General features: G+C 44.7%; 1 protein-coding gene across 1 annotated transcript in view; it reads left to right on the top strand.

Moving 5' to 3' along the window:
• The window catches only part of adkb (adenosine kinase b), a 134,719-nt gene that overhangs the window by 19,877 nt on the left and 92,648 nt on the right, over window positions 1-22,194 (top strand). The gene's annotated exons all lie outside the window — the stretch shown is intronic.

Genomic DNA, 22,194 nt, shown 5'->3' with positions numbered 1-22,194 from the left:
GCAAAGTACTACACTCAGGCTAGCTACTGCTATCTGATGCTCCCTAGTATGTGTCAAAAAAACTGCTATTGAGAAACGAGCCATTCAAGTCCCTCACAACCCACCCTGAGCATAAAACAAGCCCACGATCGAGAACGTGTTTAATATCTGCAGTGTTGTACAGTTGGCCTAATTTCCTGCAACGTATCAAACATCAATTAGGAGGAATTATGTGTTGAGGCAATTAACATGTCACAACAAATTATAGCCAACAAGTGCTGATCTCCCTCTCTTTTCCTGCTGACTGTTCCACTGATTTGCGCTTCAAAAGAGTTTTTCTCTCCCAGTCTGGGGAGTGGTCCAATTCCAAAATAGCTGTCAGAGGCAGGGGGAAAAAAAAAAGAAACATAAAGCCATGAATGCTGAACCTCTGTGCGCCCCTATTGTAATTATGAGAAATTCTGACACATTGATTTGGTGATATAAGAGCGTGGGTTCAGAGTTGTACACACATTCACAAAACGTGTGTGTGTCACTGGGTGCGCGCAAAATGAACACGCTTTCACACATATATAGATAAGCGAATGAATAGAGAAGCCATACATGGTAAAAAAGGATTTTTTTTCCCCTGGCCCATCATGGATATTTTTCTTTTTGTTGGTGCAATGTTTATAAGAACATTTATCATTGCTGCTTGTTTATGTGTTTTGTGTGTGTGTGTGTGTGTGTCTGTTTAGGCAGTCACGTCTCGAGACTGCCAGCTTCTCAGTGCTGTAGAAGACAGTAAACATCCTTTTCAAAGAGACAAGAGTGATATGCACCTCTGCTGCAAACACTCTTTAATTATGAAGATCACAAGCATTTACATAAAACTCCCTCTGCAAAGCCCCCCTTGTGGGACGAGTACTGACACATTAACTGCCAGTTTTATTTCATTTAGCATGGCGGTGCCTCCTCCATCATTCTCAAATGTCAGCCCTTATTTGCACGTTGTCGGTGTCAAGCCGGAGCCTGCTGAGTGTTTTTTTTCTGCCCACATGTATGCTAGTTTGACTTCATTACAACCTGTTACAACAGCCGGCTGGAATTGACGCCGTTGATTTGGAGCCAAGCTAAGCGAACTGGAGGGTTCAATCCAGTTTTGGAAATGTTAAAGATGTAAATTTTGCAATGTAAAGTGCAAGGTGTTTTTTTTCCTCTTGTCTTGCCATATGTTTATTTTTATTTATTGGCAACAGCAGTGTAGGAATGCACCAGGGTTGTTGGCTGGCACATCTGTGGAATCAGTTCGAGAGTACTGTCAGACCCAACACCCCCCACCCCGCCCCAAAATTCCCACAATCTGATGACTTGGTCTCATAATAGCTTTCCATTCAACTTTTAAAAAGTGGATTCTGGCTATTCGAGTAGAAAATCCTCAATGGAAATACTTGGAATTGACATAAAATCAAAGTTAAATACGAAACTGTTGTGTGGAAAGTGGATTAAATCCCTGTTCACACAGACTAAGGTTGAAATGCAATGGGTTGATTCATATCAAAATGCATTTGTTGAGATGTTATGAAATGTTTCTGTGTAAATTAAGCTTACAAGTTTACATTTTTACCCCACAATTGTTCACAACACCAGTCAACAGTCAGATATCTACTTAAGTAAAAGTACTGAAGTACTTGTTTTTAAAAGTACTTGAGTATCAAGAGTAGCCTACATTTTCTAAATATTGCATTACTACTGCCACAGTGCTTACATTTATGTACAGAAACGTCCTACATGGAGTTATGAAAAATGTTAATGTTAATACCTTGGAGAATGTAAAAGGAATTGAAAGTAAAATCAAGTAATTTTCATCTTTTTGCCAACTTTTTAACTTGTTCAGAAAATTGAAATAGTCTGCCGAGGTGGGGCCACAGGTTGGCACATTCCCGGGATGGACCTGCTGCGTCTTCATCCATTATTTCGTCTATGGTTTCTTCTCTTATCTAAATCTGACCATGGAGTTGACTTTGGCGGAAAGCTGAAGGTGATTGCTGATAGGCTGTCCCAATCAGTGGCGCCTGTACAATCCAATCACGTTTGAGAGGAAAACAACAAATTGAGGGTTTCCGAGATTTTTCTTTTTTCCTTTTTTTTTTTTAGAAGAAATAACAGGTACTCACGGTTATGGATAGAAATGTAGTACAATATTTGCCTCTCAAATGTACTTGAGTAAAGTCATGAGTACTCCCCAAAAATGATATTCGAGTAAAGTACAGATCCCTCAAAATTGTACTTAAGTACTGTACTCAAGTAAATCTGCTGTCCGACTCTGTTATTAGATGAGTTACTTTTTATTCTTTTTATTGTGCTTTTTATCCTGAGCTAGTCGGCAGCCTTTCCAGTGCATGTGACCGTGCCTACTTTGTTCCATTTGTTATCACACAGTGTTATTTCCCAAAGGGGTCGAGTGGTATTCATCAAACCTTGGACAGTTAATCACTACAAAGGCTAGATTGACTGATTAGGTAGTCAAGGTTGCGGGGTTAAAGGTCAACATGGTATGTGGTTTGCTTCAGGACACTCGGATATCCAGAAGCTTTCTGTTAAGTTTGCTTTGATTGTAAATGTACTTAGAATATGCAAATTACTTTTGGTGTGATGTGGTTACGTCTTAAAGTGTCTGAGCTGTTAATACAGTGGTACAGTTTGGTATAGTTTACTTATTCCATGTTTAACTGTTATCTGAACTCTGTTTCAGATGTTACTTATTCTGTATTACCAAAACAAAACAAACCAAAGACATCTGAATTGTATGTCACTCTCTGTAGCATCACATTGTAGCACGTAAAAAATGGTGCAGTATCAAAAAATGAGCTGGGTTGTATATTTTTTTTTCCGAAGGCTAGATCTGTCAAAATGCGGTGATGAGACGGGCATGGTGATGGGGTTGGGTATGCACACATCAAAGGCGGTACCGTATAAATGAGATCTAACGCGGCACGGTGGTGGGCAGGTGCTGCTTGGAAGAGGTGCCATCGCTGGCACACACACACACACACACACACACACATATATATATATATATACCAGGTTTGGTCTGTTTGAATCAAGTGGAATGTAAGCCTATAAGCCCTCAGATGTTCTGCCTGTGGACCCTGTCTACATTTTTATGAGCACGTGACATGACTTGGAGTAAACAAACAATGTAAAAAAGTAACAGCATCTGGTGGCGTGTAGAGGGTCTGAGTATATACATGTTAAGATGTATATTATATATATATTATATTGCATGTTTTTATGCAATTTCATTTTTTCATGCTCGGGTTTTTAGTTATCTGTTTGTTATTTGGTGACGGGAGGGGTTGCACTGATTGACATTTTGGACCAATACTGATGCACATATTTAAAATGACAGTTTGGCCGATAACCTACAGTACATAAAACCTTTCAAGCAACAAGTACCTGCAAATTCCTGACCCTGCATCCCTTCACTTCAAGGATCTAGGATGTATTTATTGTCCCCAAGAGGCAATTTGTAGTACAGACAGCAATGCCCCCACAAACCCTTCCCACAAAATCACAACTGAACACCAGAGATAGGTTATAAATACAATGTGAAAACATAAATAGCATAGGAAAATAAAAGCACATCACCAAAGTACCAAATCGACAGGGTTTAAATTAATTAAAATCATAGGAAGTTATTTAAAAGGCCACTGGTACGAAGTTAACTCTTGTATCGGTTAGTCCTGCATGTAGACAAAGGTTACCTCTGTCCAGACAGCAACAGCTTAAATATGCAGGACGAGGCACAGGCCTTTTTCAAAGCTGGGTGAGGCCCCTTCAGTGTCCTGAGCTTTTGCTACACACCTTCATTATGCCCTGTAACCTTCTGTCCTGTTTTTGAGGTTAACTGACCCGTACCAAAGTACTGTACCCGTTCCAATTGGCCTCTTGCATGCTACCAGACTCCCTTCTGCTGTTTGCAGAACATTGACATTTTGTGCAAAATGCCCCCTGCTACGATGGTGTTCCAGTTGCATGTGTAAGGCCCGTCTTTTGCCCAAACCTTATGCATTTCTAAAGAATGCCTTTTGCATTCAATTTACATGTGTGGATACCTGTGTTTGATCTGTATTGTCTTAGCTGGCCATGGCCAAAGATCCCCAACACCCGCTCATGCATAAAGTGACCATTTGCTCCTTGCTATGGCCCCTCTACTGAGAGGGTAACTCAGTCCTGGGCCTACTTGATGTCTTATGGTGAGATAGGCCAACCTCATTATTATACAGTATTGCTCTGTAAATATGTGTTGTGAATAATACATTCATGTTTGGTCTTGAATTAATACTTGTAATGTGGGCAACAGTCTGATTATGGTTTTGTTACAATTGAATGTATCTGTGCATAGTTGTAGATTAAGAATTAAACTGTAGCATAAAGTTATGATATCCACCTGGGCCACACCCATCCACCTCAGACAACAAAGGCTCTGATGAGTCGGGGTGTGGCCCAGGTGAATGATAAAAGTGGAGGCTCTGGTCCTCCAGGTCTCTTCTTCTTTCCCATCTTGGGGCTTCTTTTCCCATCTTCTTTCTTCTTTTCCATCTCCACATCCTCTTGAGCCAGGCCCTTGTGGCTTGGTCTTCTGCCTCTCTCTCCCCCTATTCCTCTCCCTCTCTCTCTCTCTCTCTCTCTCTCTCCCCCTCTCTCTCTCTTTCTCTCTCCCCCTTTCTCTATCTCTGGGTTTGTATCCTTTTATCTGGTGTATCTGTTATCTCTGACTTGTCAAGTTTACCTCTGTGAATTGGTTAAGTTTCCTTTGTTACCATTTGCTACTTTGCTACAGTAGACCATGTGAGTCTAATTTTACCTTCAACTGAAGTGATATTGGTTACATTTACCTTTTAAGGCTTAATGCCTATTAAATTGTTAATTTGCCTACCAATAGTATATCTTCAATTCTCGTAGTGTGCCATGCCAATCAAATGGAGTCAGATTAACGAGTATGTAATAATATCATTGCCATTTAACTCTTCACCCTATTTGTCCACACAAGCTCCTTCAAGTGAGGATATAGCTCGACGTCTCTATGTTTCCGAGGCTATATATATAATTTCTGAGCATCTACACATGCGTCACTCTTTTGAGTTTTAAGGAAATCCAGTGGCCCTTGTCACTTCATCTTCATTGGAATTTTTATGTTCTAAATGCTTGGAAATTTTTGTTAATGGCTTCACGCTGAATAGGCAATGCAGCTTAAAATGCCATTCAGGTGATCTATCAGAATCAATGTAGCCTACTATGCAAAAGACCAAACAGAGTCGTGGCGTGATCTCAAATGGAAAACTAAGGCAACAGGAAGGACCTGCCAATCAACAAGATTGGATATGCGCTTGTGTGGATAGATGCTCTCATTCTCTGGTCATATATAGATATATGAACACTGTTCTAAAATGTAGTTGAGAATAGTACCTAAGCCCTCTGGAAACCTAGGAAAGCCTAGGAAGAGGTCATTCCTTGAATCAAGTGCATGGAAGAATCAGGATGGCATTATATCAACACAGAGCTAATTAAATGTCTCTTAAAACTCTCTACCCATCTCTTCATCTAACAAATATCTAAGCCCCTTGTGATCGTCTTCATGCTAACAATGCTGTCTGTGAGCATTACTCGTGTGTTATCTCTTAAAGCCGTGTCTACACACGACTCGCCTTTTTCACATGTCGTGACATTTACTCGCTCCTGTCTCTCTGAGCTGACATAATCTCCCATCTCAGATCTACAGACGCAAGGTGCTGTTATTCTTTCTTAGTCTTTTGTGGATTAGATTTAAAGCTTCAGCACATGCAGAAGCAGCAGCAGTAGTGTCAGCATCCGCTGCCGCCACAGGCTTTTGACTCTGTCTGGAGAACCTGAGGTATGTATTCTAGTGCTGAGGAGTTTTTTTTAATTATTATTTGTGTGTTTGACTTTTTTTTACCCGTGTGTGTGTGTGTGCATATTAGGCTAGCAGCCATCTTATCTAACACAGCAGGGTCTCTTTTTAACCGCTAGGGGCTTCTTGGATGGACCTCTACCTACCTGCCTACCTGCTCCAAGCGAAGCAGGAGAAGAGCAAACACGCTTGGCTCTGAGATCAAAGACAGGTGTGGAAAAGGGGGGGGGGGGGGGGGGAGCAAAGGAGCTAGAGACAGAGAGAAGGAGGGAGAGAGAGCGAGAGAGCGAGAGGGAGGCAAGAATGTCAGAAAGATGGGATGGAGAGAGGAAGAAGTTGAAGAGAGGAGGAGGAGGAGGAGGAGGAGGAGAGGAGGTCGGGTGGAGAGATGGCCAGAGGGAGCTGCAAACCTGTTCAACTCTGTTTACAATTACCTGGAGAACATAGCTCAGTGTTGGACGGAGAGGAGATTTGTGTGTGTGCGGAGAGATCCTGATGGATGCAACTCTACCCAGATAGCTAACAGCAGTGTGTGTCCATTGCACAATCTCTATGTACAATAAATATCAGAGCATCATCCCCTTCATTTTCCCCATCGCCATGTTTTAAATGCATGCAGGCAGACTGGTTGGTGTGTGACGTGCTTTTAGAGATTGATGTTGTCATTGTGTTGTGTGTGTGTGACAATGTTAAAATACTTTTTAATGTATGCACAATGAAACACACATTTAGCTTCCAGCAGAGTCAGTCCCAGGCTGTGAGTATTGTCTTTGTGTGTAAACGCTTTCACATAAAAGTAAATTGTCGTTTTACCTAAGAGGTCAAGGCATTCTACACTCACACCCCCCCCCACCCTGTCATGGCCACAATGTCGGTCTTTGTCTCTCTCTCCTAGTTTTCCTCCAGACATAATGTGCTCTGTGTGTGTGTGTGTATGTGGGTGGGTGGGTGGGGGGGGGGGGGGGGTGCAGTTTGAGCAGCCCTGCGTTACATATGGTTCTAGAGGGTCTAATGTGAAGCACATGTGGGCTGTGCTGTTGAAACGTCCTCCGAGGAGAAAGAAAAGCCTGTAATGAACTGTGCTGAGCCGGGCCGAGGGGTGGCTGGGGAAGGGGAGGTGGTGGTGGTGGGGGTTCCCTGGTATCAGATTTAGCGAGGATCTTTTAAGCGGGTTTGATGTCTTCCTCGCTTGGCAGGCGTCTCCCGCAGGGCCCCTCTCCTCTCTTTTCGAAGCCCCCTTCGGTTGTCTCACAGTTTGGCATGGCGGCGGGCAGCTAAACAAATAAGTCAAACCCGACGCCGCGTCGAAGCGGGTCAGAGAATGATGAAATGCCGAGTCCGCTGCCTGTTCCCACTTAGAGGATCGGCAAATACTGAAGGCTGGAAGACTGGGTTGGAGGGATGTAGGGTGGGGGTTATGAAACCACAATGTCGTGCTTGCCTGGCCGAGATTTTAGCTGGGGAAATAATATATTGACTTGGAACACACACACACACACACACACACACACTCTCATTCTCTCTCTCTCTCACACACACACACACACACACACACACGCTCTGGAGGTCTCAGTGCAGTTTCATGTTTCCCCATTCAGCTGTTGTTTTTACTTGTAGTGTCTCTGATCCTCCAACTGTTTCAAGAGAAGTTAAGCTCTTCTGTGGTAAACAAGCCAACATTGACTCAACCACTCAAAACTGGGACGTCTCTTGGTCCTTCAGGTCTCACAGATGTCTTCAAGTACATATTTATTATTTATCTTTCTGGGTTACTGGACCAGTGTTGTCAAGGAGCTGGTTAGTGTTTAAATATATTGCCATTCATGGAATCGCAAATCAAAAGTTATTTTCATTCATTACTTTTTGTGTCTTGTTTATGTGTATATGTGGTGGAGTTGTGGCTTTGGCATGGCCTGGCGTATATGATACACACACCCACCCCCCCCCCCCATCAACCCCCCCACCCAACCCCCGGCCATTCACTCCATTCCCCACATCTCAATCTCCAGGGAGAGAGCTGTCTGGGAACCACAGGTGTAGATGGAGGAGTCATCGTTTCCCCCCATTCGCACGCGCTGCAGACACATTTCTCTCACCAGTTTCCCCGGCAGAAGGCAGCGCCTCGTTGGTGTTTACGAGTGATGTGCTCATATGTGCGGGGGGCCATAGGCACCAGCTGACTGCAGACAGCTGTGGAAACCAGTACACCCCCCCCCCCCCCCCCCCAAACACACACACACACACACACACACACACCGCACCTTCATCATATTCCCACAGTTCCCCTAGCCTTTCCGATCACAGCTCTTGACAAACCCCAGTGCCAGAGTGTAGTCAAGAGAGATGGCTAACCCCTTCACCTCTCGTCAGTCAAAATGGTGCCAGGTATTTACAAGGGCCAGTGCCAGGATGTGGTTTAATATCATCAATCTAGAGTAGTTGAGAGAGTCCATCACCATGAAAATCTGGAGGTGATGGGTGATGGAAACTTCATGGTAGCAGTTTCCCAGCTGATATCAAGAAGTTGGACATTTGCAAAGAACTTCAAACATTTTATCATAGTATAGTAAAGTACTGTACAGTGTAGTGTAGTATATAGATAATATATTTTTGTTCTGGTTCTTCAATCCCTGGCTGTTCAGTATTGTAAAACAACAAAAGTTTATAAACTAAAATCTATTTAAACTTCAGCATTTATATTTTCCATATGTTTTGTTTTTGTATTATTATTTTGGTGTACTTAGAGAGAAAGACACTGTTTTGAATCAGTCTTTTCTCCAAAGAAGAAGCATCATTTAATAAACATCCAGGTCCTTGGGCAAACTGCATTACAAATCATTTTGGTGAAATATCTCTAACCTCAGTCCAGCTTTATTGATGAACTTATTGTGATTAGACACACTTTTAAAGGGTATAACTAGATCTAACCATAGAAAAATGAATCCAGAAAAGTTTAAATGAAAAGCAGTGAATCTGGGAAAATACAACGGAGCACATAACAAAACAGTGAACTGAATACTTGTATTGAATGTTCTTTATAGATGTGAATGGTCACAGATTAAAAAAAATATATTTTTAAAAGAGTCAAAGTGCTTTTTGGAATGTCAAATCCCCAGATATCTGAACATATTACATGTATTGATTGTACAAATGGCAATGTTTAAAAGTTTATAAAACCTTTCTAATTGTTTGGTTTGTCCTTTTGACAAATGATGCCTTTGTGTCTGAGGGAGTTGGTTGTGATTGCATTTAGTTAAACCTTATTGGCTCTAAGAAGCATAGCATTATTATGACCGCCGTTAGCGAAGCGGTCATATAGGGATTGTCAAAGTTTTTTTCCCCCTCAGTTACACAATGCAAGGGTACATGAATCAGCCTATATTTGCACGAACAATAACGGACAACAGCTCTTCAACTTTGGCCCGTTGAACAGTCTAGCGACGCATTTCATCAAGGCCCATTTGGACATGTCAGTTATTTGCACCACTAGATGTAAAACAGCGTTTCGTTTCAGACTACTGTTACTTAATTTGTGCATTGACAAAGTATTACATGAACTAAAGATGACTAAAATCTTATGTAGAAGAAGAAACATTCACAAAAAATCCATCCATCCAAAAATGACCTTTGTTTTTGATAGCTGTTGAAAACGGCATGGAACTGACAGAGATGTTTTTGTTTATAAATAAATAAATAAATAAATAAATAAATAAACAAACATTATGCTGATACCTTTTGCTTTTCCCAAATACAATGTAGCCTACAGGTGTAAGTGACCTTTCATCAATCCAGTTGCAATGGATGAACTGTGATGAACTGCCCTACTTGTGATTGTTTGAGATGTTAAAGGTTTTATAACAATGCTACATCTTCTTTGGCTATTCTACAATCTATTCACCTTTTCAGCACCAGTAGGCTACTCTCTGTGCAGCCGCACACACACATACACTCAGGCAAGCCAAACAAGCATACACAAAAGTTTCAAGAGTGGGGGATGGAGTAAAATATGGAGACAAATTGAAGTGTGATTTATTTTCGCGGAACGGCTGTACAGGACTGAGCGGCGGTCATATTTTGTACCGCTATGCGGTACATCTAGTTTATTTCCCAGATGCTAGCCAATTTATTACCAAGTCAAATCGGTACTCGTAAGGCAGGAAGTTAGTGTTGCCGTCAGCCGTTAATTTGCCATTTGATTGCCACACTTGGTCTAGCCAGCTCTGTGGAGCCATATAAGCAGAAAGACACAGACCTTCTGGTCCTGTCCAGCGTCATCATTCAGCGTCACATAGAAAAGAAAGTGAATTAACCTATGGGGCGTCTGACTCCCATCATGCAGTGATCGATTGTTTTGTATCCGTTCAGAGGATTTTGGGCATGAGATGTGCTTGCATGCTGACTGGAATTCATAGCAATGCGTGTCAAGATCCCTAGAAAACGTTTGAGGTTTGGTACATAGGTTAATGGCATTTATGTGCATTCTACTGAAAAGGTTCATTACTCAGTAGGCACATAATGAGAGTGTCCATTTTGGATATTTCAGGATACTTAAGATAGATAAGTGTAGCCATTTAGCAGATTCATGTCTAGCATTTACAGTAATTCTCTTTCTGTCTTAGCACCTTGCTCCCCCAGGTGCCTTGCATGTTTAGAGTCTCATGAACTGGACGCGCCAGTGGAAGGCAGCAGGTGTTGAGTTAAGTTTAGGCTCCCTCAAACTATGGGCTGCGGACTGGCACCGGTTTGCCATGACCGGGCCTCAGGTCAAAGAAGTTGGAGAAAAGCTGCCCTAAAAGATTGAGGCTACTAATGACTGCGAGGAAGAGATTTGGTAGTCCGTTCTGATCAGGTGGTGAGATGGTTGGGGACGTGGAGGGAGTGGATGTCCAGTAGTGTTGGTGCTAACGCAAACAATAGTAACGACATTGAATAACAATGTGAATTTTGGCACGGCATCATTTTAAAAGTATCGATTTAGCACCGGTATTGGATAAAACCCAAACGATACCCAACCTTAATATCCAGTGCTCATGTCCAGGGTTTTGTTTTAATGTGGTGTAAGCTGTGCTGGTGGGGGTGGGGGTGATGGAAGGGCTGATGCACAGGGGGTGTGTTGAGAGGGGCTGTTGGTGTTGCACAGTCGCCAGGAGTCAGGATTGTGGTGTGACAGAAATCCGAAAAGACTCGCATGAAATGGACTGTCATGCGCGTAACCGCCAGCACCGAGCTGTCAGTGGGCTGACGTTACGTGACGTGAGGCATCGCGCAGCACTGAGACCCGCGGAATGAGTAGCCCCCCCCATACCCCAAACTCACACACACTCACTGTCCTTTTTTCGCTTCAGGACTCTGCCTGTCTGTGTGGCGGCCGAAGGCACAAACTGCAAAAACTGCCAGCTGAAACTTGACAAATCGCCCATCGTCTTGTCAGAAAACCGTCTGCCTTTAACGTGTTTGCTCAGGCGAATTTGCCACATGGGTACTGACGACGACGAAACGGCCCCAGTGTTGCACTCAGTGGCGGTTCTAGACTCAATTACTCCCCGGGCGAGATCCCCCCGAGCGACCCCCCCCCGCCCCCCCAACAACAAAAAAATCTTCTTTTTTTTCAAACAGTCATTTTTTTAGTGAGACATTTTAAATGTAATTTTTAAAGCAACAACAGGCAATTCTGCACCAACAAGCAGATAAGAACGTGCATGTTTCCAATCGGACAATCCTGAACTTATTAAATGAATGTTCCTCTTGGAAAACAATTTGCAGCAGAAGCAAAAGAGGCTATTGTTCTCCATGGAAAATATCAGCCAACTTCTTGCCATCTTTTCACCACTAACTAATGTCTTTTTAAAATAGTGGTGGTGGCAACTTCTCCCATCACTTTCACTCCTTTGGAAAACAAAATCAGGAGGCAACTTACAGGGTCCTCTGCGAACCAGTTCAGTCCGAATCCTGTCCGTCAGAAGTGTAGGCCATTTAGCAGGGTCAGTTGACAGAGGCTCCTCAGCAGTGGGGCATTCAGCTCCAGGCATTTCTATCACACAGCATATTGTCACATTACTCAAAGCACATAGCAGAAGAACATAACTCATAGCCCTACTAAAAAATTATCAAAAATCTTATGACTACATTAAATTACTTGTTCTTGTAGCCTAGGCATACCCCCTCCACACACACACACACACACACACACACACAAGGAATGAGAGAGAGAGAGAGAGAGAGATGTAAAAACCCACCTGAAGGCTCATGCTGAGGAGAAGCAGACATAGAGGGAGATGTTTGTGGAGACATGGATTGGTGCTCATCCTCAAGGACAGGGACCACCTCAGAAGAGGCCTGTGCAGCTGATGAGGTTGATGGCTCCTCCTCATCCTGTGAAACAGGGGCTGTGGGTGGCTCATCTTGAGCAGTGGCAGAGGATGCTCCAAAGTATTTTAGAAGTGCCCCTGAAATTGCAATTGAAATTGTCATTAAAAGACTTCAGGCTACAATTTAGCTCTTATACAAAACAAAACATCCATTGATAGCAAATTTCATAAACATGCCCTTAGGCCTACATGCTAAATGTCTGCTGTCATATTAAATTAGGGAGGAACAATTAGTTCTTTTGTTACTGCCTCGAATAGGCTACTATGCTTTGCACTCTTTTAGTTATGACTGAATGATTGTTGTGATTAAACTGCTGTCACGGATTTGTTGCAAATGCCAAGTGTTCGTCTTTGAAACTAGCCTACCTACCTTGTTACATGAAAATTGCGTTGTCTAAACAGCAACGTTAACCAAAATGATGGAAATAAATAATCAGAACTTTTGAGGTTTTTACCGTTTTGTTGCAAAGCATAATCCATCTCATGGTGAAATTAGTTGTTGTGTTTGTTAAAACCGAATTATTATTTTATAGGCTAAGCATAGGTATCATTGCAAGATGGCTAACCACAAACGTAAAAGTTATACTAGGCTAGGCCCTATCAATTAACATTGACGTTAGCCCTTCACTCATGACATGATACTGTTATTATTAGGACATTACATACCTTTATCCTTTGCTCGTTTCTCCTCTTCTACTTTTCTTTTTTTTTCGGAACTGGGCACCTGATGGCTTTGACCGCTTTCTGTCCATCGTGTTTGGCACTCGACAGTCGACAACAATCAACAAATTCCCATGATCCACTCGCGACCACAGTCAAGACCAAACCAATTCACCTGGGTGACCTCTTAATCGTTTTGTCATTTTTATTAGCCATTTCACACAGTTAATTAAATGTGCAGGAATCATAGGTCTGCATTCATAACATTATGAGATGTGCGTTGTTTGGAAGAAAGTCAAGGTGTGACTGATTTTAGCCCACTAATAGACTGTTGTAGGCTACTATACAGTGGATCCCCATTCATCCCCCCTTTCCCGTTTCATTAAGGAGACCCAGAGGTGAACTGTCCCCCGCAAACCCCTCCCTTCGCCCCTTCCTCTTCACAGTGCAGTGCAGTAGGCCTACCTTCTGAGCAACAGGGGCGCCAATTCCCTAATTCCTCACACAAGTAATGGATAATAGAAAATCGTTTTGCGACGTTTATTATTATTATTCTTTTTTTTTTTTTTTTTTTTTTTAAGCGCTCGTGCCGCCCCCTACAAGATGCCGCCCCGGGCGACCGCCCGGTTCGCCCGTACCTAAAACCGCCACTGGTTGCACTAACATTAACTCCCAACAGAGCCCTCACTCCTCAATTAATGCTGTGCTGTTGAGGTCTGTGTTAATGTAATATGTCAAGGTCGCACTCGTATCTAAATGGTATTTAAATGTTCTCTCATTTTTTATGTTTCAGTTTGATTTTTTCTCTCTCTCTCTTTCTGCAGAAGGAAAGTGGCCGTTGTGTTTATTTGGCGCATTCTCTGCATGCCCCCTTGCTCTTGCGGCAAAATTGTTGCATAGCAACAAAGAAAAACAGCTTTAAATATTTGGGTTAAAATCTTTGCAGGCGAGCACAGACGCAAGGTCTGTAATTATTTCTGTGATTTTTTTTTCTTTTCTTTTCTTCCTTCCTTGCCTCTTTCCAGAGGTCACAAGTTTAAAGAGTGCTCCAGCACTGCTATTTACAATTTACACAAGCATGTCCCCCCCCCCCTTTTTTTTTTTTGTCGCTCAAATGTTGTGTATTTTTCAGTTCGGCCCCGTAGGTTGGATAATTTACACCCAGTTAATTATTTGCCCCTCAGACTCGTATGGAACCTTGGATAAGTCGATTATTGAAGTCATTATAATTTCTTTTTCTTTAAAAATGTCGTTATCCGCGTCTTGCACCTGTTAATCCACGCCACCACCCTGACTCCGCTGATGGGGGTGGGGGGTAGTTGTCGAAGTGAGTGGAGGGAGGCAGAGGTGCGAGGAGGGTGCAAATTTGATGTGATGTGCTTTCTGAGCCCTGCTGCTACCGCCACCGCTGCTGCTGTGCGGAGGTGGGAGCGAAGGAAGGAGCGAGAGGGAGAGATGGAGAAAGGGAGAGTTGGAGAGAGAGAGGGAGGATGGATGGGTGGGTGGGTAAGTGAGGGTGGGGGTGCAGTGTGACTAGACAAGTGACAGACAGACACTAATAGTGATGGTTCTTATCTCTCTCTCTCTCTCTCTTGCTATGTTTGTTTCTTCCTCTCTCCTTTCCTGCCCCCCTCCTCTCCCTCTCACTTCTGTACCTATGCATCTCTCTCTTTCCTTCTCTCTCACAGACTTTTTCCACTCACTCACTCACACACACACACACACACACACACACACACACACACAAACACAAACCTCTTGCACCTTTCATAGTTTTCTCTCATCACTCACTTTGCTTTGCTTCATGCTGTCTTTATTATTTATTTTTTCACGCTGCAGTTTCTCTCCTCTCCAACCCACTCTGCTGCCCCCTGCTTGCCTGTCTGCCTTTCTTGTCCGTCTCTCTCTGCCTCGCTGTCTTACTCTCTCTTCAACCCACTCATCTCTCTCTTTCCCTCCCTACACTTCCAATCTGTTGTCTATTTTTTTTTCCAACCCAATTTGCTCCCTCTCTCTCTGCTCTTTCTCCTTTTTCTCTCTTCTCTCTCTTTTCTACCCCCATTCCTCTCGGTCTCTCTGTTAGAGAGCCGGTGGGGAGTTGGCTGGTTGGAGCGAAGCACTCAGACGTAAAGCGCTTGCCAAACGTCGGTCCCCCTCACATATAAATTGCATCATTAACATCGCCGCGATTATTCCGAGCTCCCCCGCTGGCTTTATGGTGTTCTGACTCAAGTTAACTGTTACGCCCGCCAGAGACATTTTTATTTTCTGTTTGAGTGAGTTGTTCTCAGATGTGTGGCACGATTACGCCGTCGTTTTCCTGCATGCACTCCAAAAAAGAACAAGTCCAAAAATGGTGCACCCAACTGCACCCTGCTAATATATGTACGCGTATATGTGTTTGTGTGTGTGTAGGGCAGAGGGTATGCTATCGGAAGCATGTAGGTCTCGCTTAAAGAGTGTCACAAATCAGACCTTACATGCCCAAAAGATGTTATAAAGTTCACTGTCTGTGAAATGGATCTGAGCCTGATGTGGGATTGCAAACACCTGTAGCCGTCCTTAAGAGCTCCATAACTAATAACTGCTGTCTTTAGATTCTGTGGCAAGTCACATGAGTCGTTTATGGCCATGACGATGAGTTACAGGTCTGTACTGCAGCTTACTTGGCCCATCCGAGCAAGGCTGTAACTTTGACAGTGTTGTGAACGAAAAATGTCACCAGATGGTGGATAATGGTTTCATTCTCTCCTCTTCTGTGGCGAAATGGGCAGACATGGGCACGGTCTTCGCAGAAAAGGCGTCGGGAACCTTCTGAAGTGGCCGGTCGTATCCAAAAACAGCAGACCGACCTGCCTCCCCCTCCGCTCTCCTCCACTCCTTCTCCCCCCCCCCCCCCCCACCTCTCGCCTCCCCCCCGCTAAACCGCACGGCTCTCACTTTCACCTGAACAAATGGATCTTTTAAAGCACAAAGTGCCGAGCCTTTACTTTCCCTGTTGGCACCGAGACCAAAAAAGCCCTTGGAACGGTAACAGACAACCCTTGGCTCAGGGTGGTGGTGGTGGTGGTGCTGGTAGGGGGGGAGAAGGTAGGGTCAGGTTGGGTGGTGGAGAGACTCTCTCTTTAATAGTCGCGAAATAAAGGCTCATTTATTTTTGTGCCCTGGCCCGAAGCCGCCCCAGGAAATAGCAGCGTTTCTTGATCGGGAGCAAATCCTATTAGCTTACAGGCCCTCTCTCTTGCTCAGCAAGTAATGGGGCTACACCTTAAGACTTTATGAAAGCTCAGACCGCCTGCCCCCTCCACCCACACCCCCCCTCCACCCCCAACCACTGTACCACATCAGCAACACCCACCCCCCACCACCACCTCCTCCTCCTTTCTTCTGTTTGATATGTTGATATCCATGTCTGCGGTGCTCAAAGGTGGAGGTCCAGTGTTAGGCAGCGGTCTAATCAAGTCAAGCGATCTATACAGCGGCGGCAACAAGAGGCGAGAATGTTGATACCCGACTTGTCGCGTTCCCAACAGGCCCCGTTCACACGTTTGCCGCCTGAATAGCCCAGGACCAGAGGAGGGGTGGCAGAAAGGAGGGGTGGATGAGGAGGAGGGGTGTGTGTAAGGTGGGTGTGTGAGGCGGGGGGAGGGTAGGTTCAGGATTGAGTTATCCGAGCCCCTGAGAATTGAAAAGCGATCCCGGCGCGGCGTTTGCTTTCTCAGGGCAGCGATAGGAGCTGTCGTTTTATTCACTCTTCTCTTTCTCTCTCTCTCTCTGTTTCTCTCGCTCTCTCTCTCTCTCTCTGTCCGCCTTCTCTCTTCCTCTGCTCTGTACAGTGTCTCTCTCTCTCTCTGTCTGTCTGTCTGTCTGTCTGTCTGTCTCTCTCTCTCTCTCTCTCTCTCTCTCTCTCTCTCTCTCTCTCTCTCTCTCACGCAGACTGAGAGAGGCTAAGCGCGAATGCTGAGGACCTCCTGAGGCTCTCTCCCCATTTCATCCAAACAGACCCACTTTTCCCTCCTTTTCTTTTTTCTTGTTGTTTTAATTTATTTAAACCACACTCATTTTTCCTGTGTGTCTGCTGTAGAAGGCCGGAGAAGTAAAAAAAAAAAAAGTAAAAAGTACAGCGAGCAGCTTTCATGAAGCCGTCTAACAGATGTCGGGATTGTAGTGTTTGTACTACGCTGCGAAGCCTCAATGTGAAAACACGGCCGGTGTTGGTTAGCGTTTATTATTTTCTGTCAGGAAATCACCCCTCAGAAAAAAGAGAGAGGGCAGAAGAGAGCAGTGAGAGTGAGACCGATGGGTAATTACTGATTAGACCGCAACAGAGAGGTGGAGGGGCAGAAGTGTAGGGGGGCAGAAACGTGGGGGGTAGACGTGTGTGTGTGTGTGGGGGGGGGGGGGGTAGAAGTGGGGGCTTGGGTTCAGGAGATTGGGGGTGGTGTCCGTGTGTGTGTGTGGGGGGGGGGGGGTGGTAAACTGTCTGTGTGAAGCTCAGCAGATTCTTAGCCCTTGAGTGAGTAATTGCCTTTCTGGGTGACTGCAGATGATGATTTTCATCCTTGGCATCCAAAAAGCTGTCCAAAATTGAGAGTCTCTCCGTTTCTCCACTCTGATGACCCCCATGAGCGTACACACACACACACACACACACACACACACACACACACACACACACACACACACACACACACACACACACACACACACACACACACACACACACACAGACGGTCATAACAAACATTCATGCTCCCTCTTCATATCCCAACTGCTCCATGTTATCCGAGTCACTAATATTTTATTACCCTCTCCACATGGTTAAACGTGCAAATAATCTTACAAGGCGGACCAATTTATAGTGGTGGTTTCTCTCTCTCTCTCACACACACACACACACACACTTACTTAACCCACTACAACCTCCACCGCCACCACTACTACGTTTGCTCCAGTCTGTGTTGGGCTGCACCCTGTAATGGACCCTAATGATTTCATGAATAAAACACAACGGGGGCCGTGCAGGGCTGCGGGAGGACTGAGCGAGCATGGCGGGGGCGCCCGCCGCCAAACATGGCTGCTTCAGGAGGCAGGATGGCACCAGAGCCCTCGCCGTGCTTAATGTCACATAACCGCCGTGATAAATGGCCCGTGTCTGTAGAGGCTTTGTGAATTCGTGCGCACTGACGTAGTCGACTTCGTTGTCTTCGTCATCGTCGTTGTCCTCCTCCTCCTCCTCTTCCAACCCCATTGCTGTCATGCTGTGCGCCTCTTTATGTGTGTGTGTGTGTGTGTGTGTGTGTGTGTGTGTGTGTGTGTGTGTGTGTGTGTGGACTGTCACTGCTGTCTCCCAGTCTATCGGGTTCCAGCTTACACTTGCACCTGCGGAATTTATTACTTGTACTTTTCAGCTTTCCATAGGAAATGCACCCGCAATCTCCCCTCAATAAACAGGCTGATTTGTACTCCCTTCACGTTGTTTCTGAGACCAGTGTGAAAAATATACCGATACATTTATGTACGTAAAAACTGATTGTGGTATCAGAGTCTTGGAGAGGTGGTTTCAGTCCAGGAGCTGAGCTTCAGGGGTCGTATGCTCATTTCCTTGAGAGATTTCAAGACTCTTCTGATGTACTTTTAAACCATCATTTTCTGTAAAGAATATGTTCACTGTGAAGAGCAATTTTGCTAAAAGAACTGTATAAATGTAAAAAAAAAATAGTGTTTTATACTGGATCAATACACTCTCTCTAGTCCAAATTCTGTGCATATCTTCCTCTCAATATTTTATCCGGGCTGTTAAGACCCCTATTACGAAATGTTTGAGCTTTGTCTAGCTCTCGTGCGTTGTGGCTCATTTATCATAACCAATACCCTACAAAGCTCTTAAAATTGAGCATGTCAAGGAAAGTGGACAGTGAAGTAGAGATGTAGGATGCCATCGTGGACACATAAATCAATGGTTTAGCCAAACACCGCACAATTCGGCAAAATACCACACATAGAGGGTTGCATGAAGGGCACTTCAAAAGAGAGACGGAGATGGTTTTATCTGGCAGCTGTGGAAAAGCTTGTTTCAGTCAGTTAGGCTAAACTGGAATTTTTATAGTAGAAGTTCAAGGCAGTAGAGCAAAAAGGAAACAAGTAGGTAATGGTGTAGAGACATGGACAGTCTTGGGTCACATTCTTCAGAACTGGAACAGTCTGACTTTGATTGAGCCTCATTGGTCTGGGTATTGCCTGCAACCTCACAATGTGATGTCTATAACATATCTGACAGTTATTAACTGTTAAAGCAAAACGGAGACAACTGAAAAGTTCCTTATAAGCGTGAGGTTTTTTTTTTTTTTTTTTTTTTGCCTATCAGAATATTGATATCTTGAGCACAGCCCTAGAACCTCAGTCTTATCTCTCAACCCAGTTTTTTCAGCACAGTACCATTAGTGAATCTCATTTATCAAATATGAATTTTTCAGTAGCTAATTTCTACATTCTCTATGGGATATTCAGCTCGCTCCTCACCATCCTTTGTGTGCCAGTTGGGGCCTGTTTTGGTCGTCAGGCGATCGATGCCCATGAGGCATTGGGCACTGCCATGTGTTTGATGACTTACAGGCACAGTTCACAAGCCGTGCCTCAACCCATCACCTCATGTTGAGGTAAGACCCCTACGGGTGTCCTTAAGCGATGGAGGCCTGATGAGCACATGTTTAACAGCCTGTCGTGTGTGTTTCTCTGTGTGTTTCTCTGTGTGTGTCTGTGTGTGCGTGTGTTTGTGTGTGTGCGTGTGTTTGTGTGTGTGCGTGTTTGTGTGTGTGTGTGTCTTTGTGTGCGTATGTGCGTGCGTGCGCGTGCGTGCGTGTGTGAAGACTCAAGCTGGTGCCAGGGATGCTCTTGAACATGCCTGCTGCTGCCACCACCTCTCTCTCCACCACATGTTCTAGTGCATGTTAAAAAGCGATCGCTGTTAACCTCGTTTGAATTAACGTCGTCCCGGCAATTAAGATAATAACGGCCCCTAATTAGATTTTTAATGTACCGCTGTGCGAATTTTTCCCCCCCTTCCGTTTGGGGGGAAGGATAATTGCAGCAGATTCACTGTTTTTCTTTTTTATCTCCTCCTCCCTACTTGGCTTCTCTCTCATCAAGCGAGTTGAATTCTCATCTGATTAGATGACTGGTGTGATTTGAGATTGCGTATGATTGTAGTTGTCGAATCCCTTCACCACACGTGTGTGTCATGCTGCGCTCGGATGTGCCAAGGTTAATTTACTCTCAAGGAAAACTAGAACAGGGTTGTGAATTTGGCTCATAGCACCGGGTCTCCAGCAGAGACGAGTTTCAGCTTTTTATTTGAAGTCAGCATTGTTAGCATAAATACCTCCTGATTTGACGTACATAATTATCACACAAATAGCGTTGTTGAACTGTTTGGTTTCACACATCACACATTTCACTTTCAAGCCAGCTTAGAGAGAGAGTTTTTTGGCAAGTCAATTTTTCACATGAAACGAGACATCTTTTCTAACGCTCCAGACAGTTGACTACATAGTTGCTTTTGTCTGAAGCCCACAGCTCATCACACACATACTTGCTTGTTGTTTGATGTTTCAGGCAGGTCGTAATTGGCTAATCGAAGCCAGGCCTCGACTTCTCCGAGGAAAGCTTGTGCCACAGCACGTCATATTTTTTTTTTTGAGGAGGAACCTGTAAATAATTACTCGCATGTCAACATTGTTGCCTCTGGGCCATGCTGGCAGATAGAATTGTTTGCCATTTTTCATCGGAGGCTGGAGTCGCTCGGCACAAGCAGGAAAGCCTCCCTTTGTTTGCGTCTCTGTTGACGTTGCTGGAGCAGCAGACAGTGCGGTGGCTTGAGGGATGAAGGATCGGGTAAACATCTCGGCGTGAGGAGTCGAAACCGCCTCCTGCGCTCGAATGACCAAAATATCAGCACCATTCCTGAGAGGTGGCGAGCGAGAGAGCACGAGGGAGAGAGGGGGAGAGAGAGAAACTTGAGAAAGATCTGAGATCCATTGCACGGAAAGAGAAACCAAAATGACAACTGCACCAAAAAATGCCTATATTGGAGAGGGGTTGGAAACCGCCTGCAAGCACAACAGGTTTAATGGTGGCTCCTCTCGGCATAATTGTCTAGTTATTGAAAGGCAGATGGGATGCAGCTTCAAACTGGGACACGTTTTCACGCTACCTCTCCAAACAAGACAAGCAAAAGACGAAACTGACAAGGAAAAACATGAGCGAGAGAGAGAGGAAAAAAGAAACATGGAGTGAAACAGAGGGTGAAAAAGGAGAGAGAGAGAGAGAGAGGAAGAAAAAGAAGGAAAAGTGTGTTTGTTATGGAGTTGTCCCTCTAGTGGATGCGTTTCCACAGAAACAGATGTGCAGCGTAAACAGCGTGCAGCCAGTTTGGGCCTTTGGGGACGTGTTGCTGCGGAGGCGTAATGAGGTCGGGCACGTCGCTGCCTCTCGGCGTCCTGTCGGCACCGAACTTGATACTCGCTTCGCTAATTAAACCCCAGTCAGTCGCTCATCCGCCAATCGATCCCATAATTCGCCGGCCACATATACGACGACTGTGCCTTGAAATGGTAATGCCACTGAGCATTCGATTGGCCACATTTCTTAGCCACCCAGGGAGAGAGGGGAAGACTAGAGAGAGATGGAGATGTAGAATGATGAAAACACCCAGGAGATGAGAGGAGGGAGGGAAAGGGAGATAAATACCTACACTGCCTACATCCATCTCCCTCATGATCCCTCCCTCGCTCTCTTTCTCTGTCTCACAATTCATCCCCTCACTCTTTCTCTCTTTCTCTTTCTTTCTCTCTCTATCCAGCCTTCTCACTATCCCTCTTTCTTTCTTGCTTTCTTTTTCTCGCTGTCTCTTCCTCTGTCTACTAGCTTTTCAAAAGAAGTGGTGGGGTGGGGGGGTGGATCTGTTGATGTGAGGAAAGTGACACTGTGACAAGCTAAAATGGAGTAGGTTGTCACGGTGATTGATTGACAGGCTTGATGTCCTGACCACTCGGATGCGGCCCACTCGGCTTGGAATTGGGGTCAGTCTCTGACGGTCTGAATCACCAGATGGCTCATATCGGTACGGTACACCAGAGCAAGGGGAGGAAGGAGGAATCCAAGCCCCCTGCACAGAGGCAGTTAGCCCCCCACCTTCACCCTAGCGGTCCCCTCCATCGATAATGTCAGCGTGTCTGCATCTACCATTTTTCTTGTTTTCATTACACAGGTAGT

The sequence above is a fragment of the Alosa sapidissima genome, chromosome 24 (assembly GCF_018492685.1).
Source record: "Alosa sapidissima isolate fAloSap1 chromosome 24, fAloSap1.pri, whole genome shotgun sequence".
In the NCBI taxonomy this organism is placed as follows: Eukaryota; Metazoa; Chordata; class Actinopteri; order Clupeiformes; family Clupeidae; genus Alosa; species Alosa sapidissima.
Note: the sequence above shows the minus strand (reverse complement) of the source record. Positions and strands in the feature narration are given on the sequence as shown.